At 36.1% G+C, this 15,424-nt stretch overlaps 2 protein-coding genes and 1 long non-coding RNA gene across 8 annotated transcripts in view; 1 reads left to right on the top strand and 2 right to left on the bottom strand.

The window, feature by feature from the left end:
* Nucleotides 1-15,424, top strand: part of LOC114242736 (xibalbin-1) — a 481,172-nt gene that overhangs the window by 41,703 nt on the left and 424,045 nt on the right. The gene's annotated exons all lie outside the window — the stretch shown is intronic.
* Nucleotides 1-15,424, bottom strand: part of lilli (AF4/FMR2 family member lilliputian) — a 313,418-nt gene that overhangs the window by 145,358 nt on the left and 152,636 nt on the right. The window lies entirely within an intron of this gene.
* On the bottom strand, nt 4,826-11,118 carry LOC149499608 (uncharacterized). The gene is made up of 2 exons (XR_016325650.1): nt 5,029-11,118; nt 4,826-4,928 (listed from the first exon to the last, which is right to left on the bottom strand). It is a non-coding gene; the product is annotated as an uncharacterized LOC149499608 (long non-coding RNA).

The following is a 15,424-nucleotide window of genomic DNA, read 5'->3' as shown; positions in this document are numbered from 1 at the left end:
CCGAAGATACTGAATCTTCATTTACGTAGAAAGTGAAAATATTTTTGAATTATAGAATGTTAAGGAGCTATTTAAACCCATATTTTGAAACATTCTTTATTGTTAAACCACTTGTATTGGTCTTAGCGTGATGTTACATAGCCTATAGCCTTCCTCAATAAATGGGCTATCTAACACTGAAATAATTTTTCAAATCGGACCAGTAGTTCTTGAGATTAGCGCGTTCAAACAAACAAACTCTTCAGCTTTATAATATTAGTATAGATTTAGATAGTACGGATAGCGGATAGAAATTATTTTCTAAATATTAATATGTTGAGCGGACGGTGAGCGTGGTATGGACATATGATGCTCAAAGAGGAGTGAAATGGTAGTGCAAGGTAGAGGGAGATGAGGTCGACCCAAGAAAACATGGACGGAGTGTGTGAATGATGATATGAGAGAGAGAGAGAGAAGTGAGTGTTAAAATGACGGCTGATAGAAGAGAATGGAATGGAAAAATTCGATGTGCCGACCCCAGCTAATGGGATAAGGTGGAGACAAAGAAGAAGAAGATTTATTGATGTCGAAAACAGAAATAATATATATAATCTGGTAAATTCCATAAAGCAACTTAGTGTCCTTTTTTGAATTGTAAGCGGCCTCGAGCCGTATAAATAAAGCCACATTTATAAGAGGAAACTGTACGAGGACACACAATAACGATTTGAAGTACATGTCTTGTTTCGAATACATATCCACGATTTTCCGTATAATGTAGGTTAACATAGATATTCCAACTGATACTACTGCCTATAGTCAAGACCAGGCAGCGAGAGATCTATTAAAACTGCTATGCCGGCTTGCTGTGGGATAACTGCCGTTAACAGCTTGCGTTGGACTGCGAGAGCCAATGATGCGCTGATAGAGTAAATATCATCAGCTTGGAGAATTAGCGGCGAAGGGAATATCTCCGATAGTCCGACAGTTGTCCTTCGAAATTTGCATACGAGCAAACCCATAATGAAAATATCGCACGCGCGAATCAAGTTTACGTCAAATATCTTATATTTATGATAGCGGCCGCGTCGGTACAGAAAACCGGACGACTTTTATATTATTACAAAATCGCCGTGCCAACATTACAAAACTTGCCTGAATGCAACTTCATTACGCACAAAATCATTTGGGGTCAAAATGTACGGGGTCACCATAGCTCACACAATACACAGTGATTACCCGCATATGACGTCACACATTGTGTTTCACGTATAATTTGACGAGGAAAAAAAAAAGCTCGAATCATTAAACGAAATTGAGTGATTTAAAATAAACATCATTAATTTTTCTCAGAACGAGTGATTTACTAATCGGTTTATCCTAATTAACATCTCTTAAGCAAATTTTTTATTGCTTTATTATTTGTATTCGGAAATCTATAATTTAATATTAGTAATTATTAACGCTTTCAAATTATCATACTTAAATAAAGAACTACAGTAACATATGAGATCGTAGATAAAGACACGACATACGTTAATGCAACTAGAAAGTTATAAATAACGAGAATCTAGCGAAGATGAAAAGAATCTAAAATCATTACGGCAATCATTTAGAATGCTGAGTGTCAAATAAAACTTCCTTTACGTTTCCAGCTTCTAAATTTATTCGCATAATCATGTTATATGTTTGTTTCGACGAGTTTCTGGAAGTCTTACGGGACTATGAAGTAAACTCGTTTATTTACCGAATGTAAGGTCGTGTGTGCTTAGTGCGAGTCTTTTAACGTTCTCGATAGCGTAAAAGTTAGCTCAAATTTGTATGGAGTTCGAGCGTTTGCCTACGTTTTCCGCTAGGGTCGCTACAAATTCGAGTTAACTTTTACGTTATCGAGAACGTTAAAAAACTCACACTAAGCACACTGAACGCAGCATTACGTGTAGACTACACACTCGAACTTTGGAGCATGCATAAAAAATATATTGTTCTTCATAAAGATATATATTTTGTAAGGGATGGGAGTCGAATGAAGGGGAAAACTTTTTTTTTCCCTACCTATGCTGATAGCCTTGAGAGGCTATATCAGCTTCGCCCTAACGTGTAGGTGAGATCACGGGGCTCAAACCGGAGTGGTGCTAACACTGGCCCTAGCAAGAGCAGTGCTTCGTAGAATCTACCACCGGATCGGAAACGGGACCCACTGAGAAGATCCGGCGAGAAACTCAGTAAGCTGTGTCTGTGGGTTGGGGAAACCTTTAAAACGCAGAGTACGTTACTGATTGAAATTATAATGTAAGTCAAGTATTTAAAGAGGCAAAATTAATATTAAGTCACTGGTAGGTCAGAAGTCTTATAATAAAAATTAATTTACGTATAGAATATAATAAATATAATAAAATATGAACTTAGAATAGAATTTATAATTTCAAATCTTTCGAAATTAAATTTTCGATCAGACTAAAGAAAAGGTCTAGCTAAAAAGAAACAGTCTGTCGTGATTATGTAACCAAAACAATTCTAAGTATTGAGGTGTGATTTTGCTTCGTTAGACTTTTTTTAGGATTCATTATTTCAATGCGATATCCATTATTTTAATTCGAGTGCTATGTTTTAGATATTGGATGATATACTGCTCAAATGTCTTTGAATACGACGAAATTCTAATCACGAAACCGGGTAATATCATGCGATGCTTAAAGAGTTTATCAAAGTGCAATATATATATGTGTTTGTAGATATAGAGAGTCATATTTTAACATTAATTACATATAAAATTAACATAATGTGAGCGTCTCTTAACGAGGTACGGGTTCGCGCGCTGTGTTGAGTTAAAACTTTTTAGCGATTGTTGACAGATCAATATTAATGGAATACTACATTAAAGCCTAAATGATAAGAGTATATGAAGCATCTTATCATTTACGGCCGTTTTCAATAACCTATCTATCCCTAGTTTCGGTTACTAAAGATAGAAAAATCTATCTTTTTGTCCTTACTTACGTTCCAATAACCTATCGACAGACAGCAGTTCCTATCGGATTTATCTATCCATCGTCGGGAGGACGGATAGCCTGCTAAAGATAGAACGCTCATACAAATCGTGCTTACTTCCGTTTCAATATGAGTTTTAAGTAACTCTCCGGTAGGCAGCGCTATCTCTAGTAAGGGCATTCGCTTATCTGTCAAAATTGGCCGGTTACATGTTTATCTTTCGAAAGTAAATCGCTATAATTTAATAATTGTTTCTCTTCATATTGGCATATTGTAGCAGTGATGACAGTCATAATATGGAATTATTTCAAATGATAATGGATTGTGATGCAGATAGTGATAGTGAGGCCGATATCATATGGTTAGGAAAATAAAGATCGTCTGAATTACATGGCGAAGATCAATAATTACGAATTTGACTAGGTATAGATTTCTGAGCAAAGGTGTTGTGAATGAATTGACTAATTTAATGAGACCATATTTGAGGGTAACGTCAAAAAGGTAAGATAAATTTTAACCATAAAAGTACTCGTTATTATAACTTATATTTGTTTATAGCAATAGCAAAATTATACCTAATTTTTGTTGTGTTACAAAATCACACTCAACAGAAATTCTATAATACTGCTGGATTCCCACGGTGCCCTAAATGACATTCATATACTAATACAATAAAACCTGGTAGGCTATTTACCTTCATTCTTATTACACACTGATACCTCTACATTTTATATTTGTGTTACAGATTCAAATATAGGAGAGGAATTTAGAAATAGAAAAATAGTATTTTAAATGTGTAATTTGTGTGCAATGCATCATTGATGTTTCAAAATGTTGTTTCTTGATGGCCTGGGTCTACTCATGATACAACTATAATTAACCATTCAGATTGAAAAGGTATTTTTTATTTATATTATTAATATTAGATATTATTATTATATTTTTATTTATTTATATTATATATTTAGGTGTTTATTGATTTATGTGTATGTGAATTTAATATGACACTATTATAATAAATTATCTACATATCAAGAAAACATTGATAAGAAGGTGGACTTGGAAATTGCTATTTGCTTGCCGATAGAGGCCATCCCCACAACCCTATCTTTTAACGTGATTAATTAACCCACATACTCAATCGGAACGATTTAAAATGAATCACATATTAAAACAAGAAATACTATAGAGAGGTAATCTTTTTTTTTAGTTAAGAGTTTGTTATACTGTATTGTAAAATAATGTAAGCGAATAATGTATAATTTTCAGATGCATTGGTGTTTGTAAAAGAAGACTCCCTGTATATCATTGAAAAGTAGATTAAAACTAGAAAATATGCAAGCTGTTATTATAGCATGCTGCATAATATCGTCAGAAGTATGAATTTAGAAGAATTAGAATCAGAAATTTCAGTCGCAGATACATTATAGGAAAATAATATAATTGTTCGTAACAATTTTTCAAAACTTACATCTGAAATACAACTATGTACTTATAAATAATTGCTTCCAAAGATAATTTATAAAATAAACTCCAAAGATAATTTGACTATTTATTTTCCAAAATGTTAATTACATGGTAGTTAGTACATGCAAGATATTTAATTTAGAATTTATACATATACTTAAAAAACTATCTAACATAAAATTATTATTGCCTACTTAATTTATGAAATTTAATATTCCTTTTACTTAAGTAATTTTTTATTTTTTAAACTAGCATTATCTAAATCTAACTTAAGTTTTGCTACAACAATCTCCTTTTCTTTATTTTCCAAGTCAAGTCTCTTTTTTGCCATTAGATATTCTGCTAATGCATTGTCCCTATGCTAGCCTTGCATTTCTTTTCTTCCATCTTGTTTCCGCTTGGCTGTAAAAGTGTTAAAAATATTATATGTGACCTACAACAATGTGCATGCTTTATCCAAAATTTCATCTGCAATCCTTACCACCTCCAGCCTGTAACAAAGAGCATAATTATTTCAAATACTACGGCAACCTGAAGAAAAAATCATGTTTATGTGTTATTAGAGACAAACAATCAACTAATTATACTAACCTTACTAAGGTTGTTTCTTATGTTGCCGTAGCGTTCTTTAAGTTTTCCCATTTTAGTCGAAGTTGCGATGGAGTTCGTGGGAAACGACGAATCGACGAATTAAAATCATTTACAAGGGTTTGCTAAACCTGCTCCTTCAATTTATTGTTTGTGGCATTTGTTGCCTTATTATTGAAATGTTTCTTCGCCGCCACAAGTTTTGCTAGAATCATCGTCTCATCTTTTGTCATGGGTGCTGCCTTTCTTGACTGAAAAAGATATATTTTCTAAACTTGAACTCAAAGTTTTCAAAGTAAAATTATTATTATCAATGTAGTTCATAGATACTTACAGAATTCATTTTATTTCACTGTAGCTCTTTAATTATAAACACACTTAGAATTATAAACGAAAGTTTTAAAGCGTTTTGGAGGTAAGTCATCATATAATATAGTAGGTAAACAATAGAAAAACAAACAAAAGAAACTGATCACTGCTCATTGGCAAACGGACTGTCAAAACGTTTCGTTTCATAATTTCGACTAGGATAAAAATAGCAATACGTCCAATTTAAAAAATTCTACTTTTGTTTTTATTACTTTTTGTTATAAACAAATGTGTTTATGATAGTCTACGATATGCTGGTTAAATTATAGTTATAATTTAGAATAAAATAAAATAAGTCTTGATCCTGATGTTGTTTCGTATTTGTAGTAGAACGAAACGTATCAAGAGGCTCGGATAAATCGGAGGGAAGAAGCTATCTACTGTTGGTTAAAGAGAAATAGCACTTATCCGTGATTGTGAAACGCAAACTAAAGATAGATACGCTCTTGCTGATATTCGGAGATAGCTATCTATCGGTAAACTCAGATACGTTATTGAAAACGGCCGTTAGGCAATGAGGCGACAAGTGATCACAATTTCAACAATTAGTTTAATTCATAGATTTAGTTAAGAGTCATAATGAAATACTGGTTTTTACTGGTGGCAGGACCTCTGTGAGTCCGCGCGGGTAGGTATCACCACCCTGCCTATTTCTGGCGTGAAGCAATAATGCCTTTCGGTTTGGAGGGCGGGGCAGCCGTTGTAACTATACTGAGACCTTAGAACTTATATCTCAAGGTGGGTGGCGCATTCACGTTGTAGATGTCTATGAGCTCCAGTAACCACTTAACACCAGGTGGGCTGTGAGCTCGTCCTCGCTTGAAAAAACGTGGTGTGCACAGGCCCTTAATGTTAAAGACTGATTTAAATCTTTTTTCAGTTAATACCTGTATATACAAACGCATTCCCTTTACAGCTAATACGACAGTTTACATTACTAAATCTACATACCTCTTGTCGGAACAAGTAAAATGCGTTACAAAACATATTAAGATACGTACGCCTACAGAAACGTATGAATAAATAAGACATTTTTTATTTACTTTACGTACATATTTATCAAGTAATATATATGTAAACTAGATATGATACAGGTACGTAATAACTTATTCATTAGTACATCGATCCGATCGTGGGAGACGAGTTCGGGCGCTAGATTTCTTTTACGATCGAAATTATCTTTTTACGGGTTTTTTTTTCAATTGGATCTGTGATACTTTGATTTCGTCTGCGCGGACTCAGGTAGGAGTTTAAGTGCCGATTATTCTTTATTGAGAGGTTGTTTTTTATTTTTAAATTAAATGTTTTATGTGCGTTTTGATTTGTCTTTAATGCGGTAAGGAGTTTCTATGGCCTAGTTGATACAGTAATCAGTAAATAGCCCTGGTTACTGTCCTACAGGATCCGTGTTGGTTGCCAAGATGGGATTAGTGTCGTTTTTAAGATATACACTATTTTATTGACTAGATGTAACCGATCTAATATTTCTGATGCCAATACTAACAGAAAAGTTCTATCTTAGGTCCGGTGTTTGTTGAAATACACGACTACTTACAAATACCTTCCAATTTTAACGGTGGGACAACAGTCTGGAAGATCACAATCAACAATCATATTATTATTTCGATCTGCAAAATGTATACTCTAGTTTACTAAATACAGATTAACTAGCATTAGGACGTGCTGAATGTCGGGTTCAGTGTTGTGTTAAGACGGCCGTTACTATTACAAGAAGAAGAAGACAAGAACTTTTTCACACAACGTTCTCTGGTCCCAAGGTAAGCTTAATGCTTGTTTTATGGGTGCCAGATTACGGATATACTACATATATTACTTTTTGTTGTAAGTATATACATATAATACATAGGGAACACCCAGACGCACTACAAATATCTGTTTTAATTACACAAATAGTTGTCCTGTGCGGGGATCGAACCCGCGACCTCGAAACGGCAGTCGGTATCACTTACCAACACGCCACGGGGCCCGTCAAACTACTACCCGTACTATTATAGAACAAAAAGATCGATATTAAAAAAAAGAAGATAAAAACGTGTATCAGGCAGCGGCTTGGTTCTGCCCCTGGCATTGCTGAAGTCCATGGGCAACGGTAACCACTCACCATCAGGTGGGCCGTATGCTCGTCTGCCTACAAGTGCAATAAAAAAAAAAAGAAACAGCGGGTGCTCTGTGTTCTCGTCTGGTAATTTAAATCGGTAAAATAATAAACACAGCTGGTATTTCCGAGCGGGTGTCTTCCCGGGTCCTGAGTTAATGCCGATTCCCAGGCTTATCGCCGCGATCTCGTCTTGTACGTGAGCCAGTGAAGATTTCGAATAGACGACCTGTAGTCTGTAGGTACATCTGTCAAGAGCCTGTTGAGTGCTACCCGGCAAATAAATTAACGTTGACTCGGAGACGCCACGTTTCAGAGACGTCAAATTCACAATTAGTAGGTACAGAGACGAAACTCTGTTCCGAAACTTGATGAATTGCTTTTAATTGATACGGAATGTTGAATATTTTGTGTGTGTAATAGATTCTTTCCATACAGGGTTGTCCGGAAGCGGTCGCTCAAAGCCAATAGGGCTGTCCATTCTTATATATGAATTGCTCATTTTTAGCGTGTTGGGTTTTAATCAAGGATTGTCTATCCATAAACATTTGCGGTTTTCTAATTTAATTAGCTTAGTTTATAGTACAAACTTATCTAACGCGAAATTCAAATATGACTTTCAAATAAAGCATTAAGTTAACTTATTTTACATGAATTGAAAACCATGAACTTAAATTTAAACGTAACGTGAAATTCGATAAAATAATTAAATGAAACTCAAACTTTTTGATATCAATTTATAGAGAAAAAAAAAGCGTTACATTTTTATAGATATTTAAGGGAGGCCCCGTTTTAATTATCAACTGTCGTATTGTTTTAATAGGGCCGCTTGTTTCTCCGATTCCGTCTGCATTCATCACGAAACAAAGGGACGCTGACAGGGACTTAATGTCAAATAGATACGCAGAAAATTAACTTCGAAAGAAAAGGAAGAAGAAAAAAACTGTTTTTTTGTGTCATAAATAACTGATGAGCGAACAGAAGTTTTAAAACAATTTTTAATTCTAAATCTATTTATTTAAAATATATATAAATCGCAAAACAAATACATAAAATACATTTAATTCTTATAATGATATAAATAGTGTGCATTCCACACATTCCATCAGAACCGTGCGTATGGTAGGCGGGTAAAATTGTTAATGAATAACCAGTAGGTCAACTTAGCGAAAAAATACGGTAGTACCCACAAATGACGTCATAACACTTCTAAAAAGTCTATTTCGTCATAACACTTTATTTACGCAAAAACGTTTCAGAGATGAGATAATTGCGTCACTAATTAAAATTAAAAATAAAATTTCGACATTCTGTCATAATTCCTAACCTTTTAACTCGCAAATATGTAAATAATACGAACGCAGCGGTAAATTTAGTCGGGAATGAATATCCGACAGAGAATTACTTCAAAACAGAATCCACTGAGTCGCGCAAAGCACAGGGGGCAATCAGAGTACCGCTACAAAGCCCGCCACCCCGCGATTCGTTTTCCTCTTAAACACCATGAATATTGTAGTAGTCTCCAGGAATTTATTAAACGAAATCCTCGTTCGGGTTCGTCGTTAAATTAAATTTCAGAGCAGAAAGAGTAACGTTATGGTCCAAATGTTTTTCAGGGAATAGAGTATTTTTAATGGTATGAGTGAAGCCTACCAACGAAGCATCCGCGATGATTAAAAAAAAATTTAGTATTTTGCTATATCTAATTCAATGTCACGTGGAAGGAAAGAGAAGTCGAAGAAGATTGCCAACCAGGTGGACGGACATTATCAAGGAGTTCACAAACACCAGCGTCCCGGGCGCCATTAAGCAGGTCGAATGCAGGCAACATTGGAGGAAACTGGTGCAAAAACTGGACCAAGGTGGTCACGACCCTCAGTAATGAGGAAACGACAAAGAAGAAGAAGAAGAATTCAATGGATAGAAATAATAACTTTTGGAGTAAAAAATGTAAAAAACCAACAAATTAGTATGAAGCAAGTACGTGGCAATCAGATACATTATTAATTCGTTGTGGGTTCATAACCATTTCAAGCACCGGTCACCGTTCTCGTCGAATGCGAAGAGTGCGATTTGTATCTTAACACACGGATACAATCTGCGGCGGATAGCCGTCATACAATATAAGATATTTGACAGACGCCTGAATCTCGCTTACGACATTTTCAAGATAAGCTTTCGTATATACAAGTTCCGAACAACAACATTCGGACCGTCGGTCTACCGAGCAATATCACCCGCTCGGTGGAAGAACCTCCCTCCGTCGTTAATTTCCAAAAACCCAGTGAGTTTCTTGTCGGATCACCTCAGCGAGTCGCGATTCTAATCCGGTTGCAGATTCAGCGAAGCACTGCTCTTGCTAGGGCAGATGTTAGCAAACTCTCTTAGGTTAAGCCCGTGAGCTCACCCACCCATTAGGTGAAACCACAATAGTGCCCCTCGAGGTTCCAGGTGGGGAAAAAAGGGTCCACGAACGACTTCTGTGATGAAGAAATCAAAACTTCCAACTTCGACCTCATGTCTCAAGGTGTTTGGCGGCCGGCATTCACGTTGCTTTGGTCAATAACGTCTATTAGCTCCGGTAACAACTTAACACCAGATCATAGGGCGTGAGCTTGTAATACTCATAATATTAGCATTATGAATTTCAATATTCAATATCGACTTTTTTTTTGTTGGGTGGACGAGCTCACAGCCCACCAGGTGTTATGGTTACTGGAGCACATCTACAACGTAAATGCGCCACCCACCTTGAGATATAAGTTCTAGGGTCTCAGGTATAGTTACAACGGCTGCCCCACTTTTCAAACCGAAACGCATTACTGCTTCACGGCAGAAATAGGCTGGGTGGTGGTACCTATCCGCGCGGACTCTCAAGAGTCCTACCACCAGTAATAAAATGATTAAATGATCTCTTATTAAACAAAGACATGAATTGACAGAATCTTTAAAATTATATATATAATGTATTCACGTTAATTACGTGTCTGAAAAAACGACTTTAGTTCAGAAGCTTGCAACCCGTGTTATATCATTACCCGTAGCCGGCTCGGTAGGGAATCTAGTTAGAGATGATTCCCAGACTGTAACTAAAGAGGTTAATACAAGCCATTTGTACTGCAGCTTATTGGGTTATCGCGAACGCGCGCGTCACATACTACGAAGATATCTCGTCGAGAATTTATAACAATCTTTTTCTTTTCCTAAAGCTTATTTTTAATAAATTTTTTTTTGGTGCTTAGATGGGTGGACGAGCTCACAGCCCACCTGTGGTTAAGTGGTTACTGGATCCCATAGACATCTACACCACAAACGCGCCACTCACCTTGAGATATAAGTTTTAAGATCTCAGTACAGTTACAACGGCTGCCCTACCCTTCAAGCCGAAACGCATTACTGCTTCACGGCAGAAATAGGCAGGGCGGTGGTACCTACCCGCGCGGACTCACAAGAGGTCCTACCACCAGTAATCTTTATAACAATCTTTTTTTTTTCCTAAAGCTTATTTTTAATATAGTTTTGATGATACGAATTTTAGATTTGTTTGCTGAAAGATAAATTTTCGAACGAGAGTATAATTTTGAATATTCTTTGATTTCCTTACTGAAAGAGTAGAAAATAATCTTATCATATTTATATGATATATCTGAACTGATATTATCAATAATCAATTGATATTGTATTTTCTTGACTTGACGTAGAAGAGTTTTGTAAACAAAACATTCACTAGGCTCTTTTATTTTAAATACGCAATATTATTGAAATATTGAATTTTTGTTTATTTATAAAGGGCTATCTTATTTTTTTTTAATTCGATAAAACATTAACCAATTTGTTAGTTCGATTTTAAAGCTTTCTTTTCTATACAATAGGGTTGATGATGCACTGAAGACAATGTCAGGCGCGAGTAACGCGTTAAGGATGTTCCACATCATATCCCATGCAGTAGCCGTCTTTTTTTTTCTACCTATTCTAGTAACCTCGAGAGGTTATCCTAGATCCGACGAGCTAATCGAGCCGGCTCAAACCTGACGACGTTGCTAACACGAACCCTAGCAAGAGCCGTGCTTCGCAGAATCTACCACCCAATCGGAAACGCGACCCACTGAGAAGATCCGGCGAGAAGTTCAGTGGGCTGTGTCTGTGGGTTAATTTACTCGCCAATCGCCAAGCCCTTCGTCGCAAGCGCGGGTTCGACGAGAACGATGACCGATGCTTGAGGTACCTAAAAGAACCGTTAGTGGATCGGGAGGATCCGAAATGACGTTTTTACCGTTTATTATATTGGACTTTAATAACAAAAACAAACATAGTGAAAGATAAATATCGCCTTTCCTATTTTACCAACTAGATTTCAATGTACGCATTGTACGAGAATTTAATAGAACTTTAAAACAGAGCACTCATAAATACATTTTTCTTTATATACCGCCGTTTGCATATGCGACCGGTAACGTGTCACCCACCACATATCATCCATAACATATTCAAAATACAGATAACAAAGGCACACGGTTAATAACCACACCGATATTGGTTACACTTACGCGTGAATATATTCGGATTCACAAGCGCCGAGAAAAAATTAAAAACGTTTTCATTGTGATAATAGAATTTATAACATTTGTGCATTAATTAACATATTATTATGGACACTACGACAGACATTGCGCATTAATTTTTCATTGTTCGACAGGAATTAAAACATTAATTTAAGACTTTAAAGGAAAAGAATAATAACAACTAGAAAAATAAAGCTATATATGTATTACTGGTGGTAGGACCTCTTGGGAGTCTACACGGGTAGGTACCACCACCCCGCCTATTTCCGCCGTAAAGCAGTAATGCGTTTCGGTTCGAAGGGTGGGGTAGCCGTTGTAACTACACTGAGACCTTAGAACTTATATCTCGAGGTGGGTGGCGCATTTACGTTGTGGATGTCTATGAGCTCCAGTAACCACTTAACATCAGGTGGGCTGTGAGCTCGTCCACCCAACTAAGCAATTAAAAAAAAATGAATTGCTGTTCGTTAGTCTCGCTAAAACTCGAGAACGGCTGGACCGATTTGGCTAATTTTGGTCTTGAATTATTTGTGGAAGTCGAGAGAAGGTTTAAAAGGTAACTAAATATGAAAATGCTCGGAATTAAATGAAAATAACAATTTTGTTTTTCCTTTGATGTGACCCCCGTCGGACGGATTCCTTTTGTTCGTTCTAAGTTTATTTTATACAAAAGTTTAGGTCTTTTATTTATCGATTGAGGCACTACGAAGTTTGCCGGGTCAGCTAGTTAGAAATAAAAATAACCCCTTACCACTTATAAATACGATCAATTTTACAACAAAACAAACTTTCACTTGGTTATTAACTGGAACCGCGCCACGAAACGTCGTATCCCATAATTGACACGCGCGAAACTGAATTTAAAAACAATCAAGATTTAGCAAACACAAATAATATTATTGAATACTCCTGTTGTCTCGCCTACGCTTTAGTTCCGGTAAATGTGGACACGGTAAAATCACTCAGGTAGTTAAAACATTCTTTTAGAATTTCAAATAGAACCAAGCGTGAACAATAGAAATATATTTTCGGATAGATAATAAACGTTTTGCGTGAAAGGGAGCGAGCAGCTATCTCACAAAACTATTTTTAAACCGGTTATTCTGTAGCATTCGTGTGCCTGCAGTTTTTGAAGGTGTAATGAGAACTGTTGCAAATTTATCATTGAATGCATAAGTTAACATGAACTCGAATGAACCGTTTTTTTTGTTTGTTATAATTTCGAAAGAACGTTCCTATAAATATAAATTTGCAGAACCGAAGATGTTAAAAGTCGATTTCTGGCAAATATTCAAACGTATAGGTGTGTCCAGTTACTGAAATACTCTTTGTTGAAAATTTAATAAAAGTTTTTTTGCGATATTTTACTTCTTTGCTAACAACATGATTGTGAAGTAATTTTAAATTTTCTTTTTTTTATGCAATAGATTGGAAGAAGAGCTCCTTGCCCATTTAATGATAAGTTACTGGAACTCACAGATATAACAACACTATTGCCGCCACCGAACCAGAGACATAGTGAGTCAAATTATTTTACGTACCGTACTATACCGTAGCTTTCTAATAGAACGCATGACTGCTACGCGGTAGAAATAGCAGGAAGTCGGTTTCTATCTGTGCAGGCCAGAATGCATCCTAACATTAGTACCCAAAGTCTCTATTACATTACAAGAGCCGCTATTCATACAAACAAACAAAAAAAATCTGAACACATAAATTCTTCGCGATAAGAACCGGATAAGAATGAGAAAATTAATTGTCTACCAATTCGCCTTTGCCGGACCGCTCAAAACATATTTTATAGCATCATTTACAATCCTACATCTCTATTATAGTTCTAAGGTCGTTTTGAGTTGGTCAGTGATAGGCACTTTTATCCTCGAGGTTATCAGAGAATCTGGAATTAAGGATGCCCGTGCCATTTACGAAGTTTTACGACCATTCCTTTACAACACTTACGGGCTATTCGTTTGTGGAGTGCACTCCCCGCTATAAACACATGCTGACACATCAGTTAGTTTATACGATTGTTAAAGGGACATTTCTTGTCCAATTATTTTAATCTATTTTATAATATTTGTGTATATGGCGGAGAGGAAGGTAGTTTTTAAAATGTTGACGTAAGCGTTGCTGACGTCATTCTCTTCATCATTAACATTGCCTTCCATAGTGACAATAATTAAGACTCACTTTTCCAATGAATTGTATTTATTACATTTCAAGCGTACAACGATAACAACAGAGAGCTCCGCTCAGTTCGACTGCTGGAGCCGGAATGTTTTGTGCTTTTTTCCCTACCTAAGCTGATGGTCTTGAGATACCATTACAGCGTAACCATAACAAGTAGGTAAGCTCACGGAACTCAAACCTGACGTCGTTGCTAACACTAAGCCTCACAAGAGCACTGAGCAGTGCATTGCTTCGCAGAATCTACCAACGGATCGGAAACGCGACCCACTGAGAAGGTCCGGCGAGAAACTCAGTGGGCTGTTTTGTGGGACAATAGTCACTTGTATTTATAGTAGATAGTGGGGGATATCTTAGTCATGAATTCTCTTGAATACCGTTAAACAGTTATTTACATGTGTAACATTAAGGAAACATTTAACTTTGAACAATCTTAGCTGACTAAATAGTGACGTTGCACCGACATATATTATAAGTATTTTGAATGAACTTAAGTTCATTTCAGTCCAGATTTTGGGGATTAATCCCCATTGTCGAACTGATGTATGTTATCAAACGTTGTCACATAGACGTCAGCACTACCAGGAGCAGAGCCATGCCGCTGCTTACCGTTAAGTACTCTCCGGAAGCTTCGTTTGAAGATGCATATTTACTTATGTACTTTGAGCATGTTTGTGTATGCATTAGCCTAATATAATAATTTCCTTTTTATTTCGTTTCTACTTATATAATTCTGAATGTAGCAGCAAAACCACTTAGAAAAAGTATAAATATTTGTTCTTGAACATTTTGCTAATTGTAAATAAGCCGCAACTAACATTTGTCTTTTCTTTCTTCTTTTCCACCAACGGTCGCCTAGTCTAGACTAAATCTCTTAGAACGATAATATCGCTCATTGTACATACTTTTTTACAAGTTATTGCATATTTTATTTTTATTACTATACGTGTACGATAAATTAGGCCTGACATCTATTTATTAACGGCGGCATTCACCAGGAATATTTACGTACTTTTTAACTAACACAAAGCAAATAACGTGGCAGGAAAATAATGACAATTTTAAAATGTTTTTTTTTTATAGCTTAGATTGGTGGATGATCTCACAGCTCACCTGGTGTCAAGCGGCTACTGGAGCCCATAGACATCTACAACGTAAATGCGCC

Source organism: Bombyx mandarina, chromosome A1, assembly GCF_030267445.1.
Source record: "Bombyx mandarina strain Sakado chromosome A1, ASM3026744v2".
Classification (NCBI taxonomy): Eukaryota; Metazoa; Arthropoda; class Insecta; order Lepidoptera; family Bombycidae; genus Bombyx; species Bombyx mandarina.
This window is presented reverse-complemented; position numbering and strand designations above follow the sequence as displayed.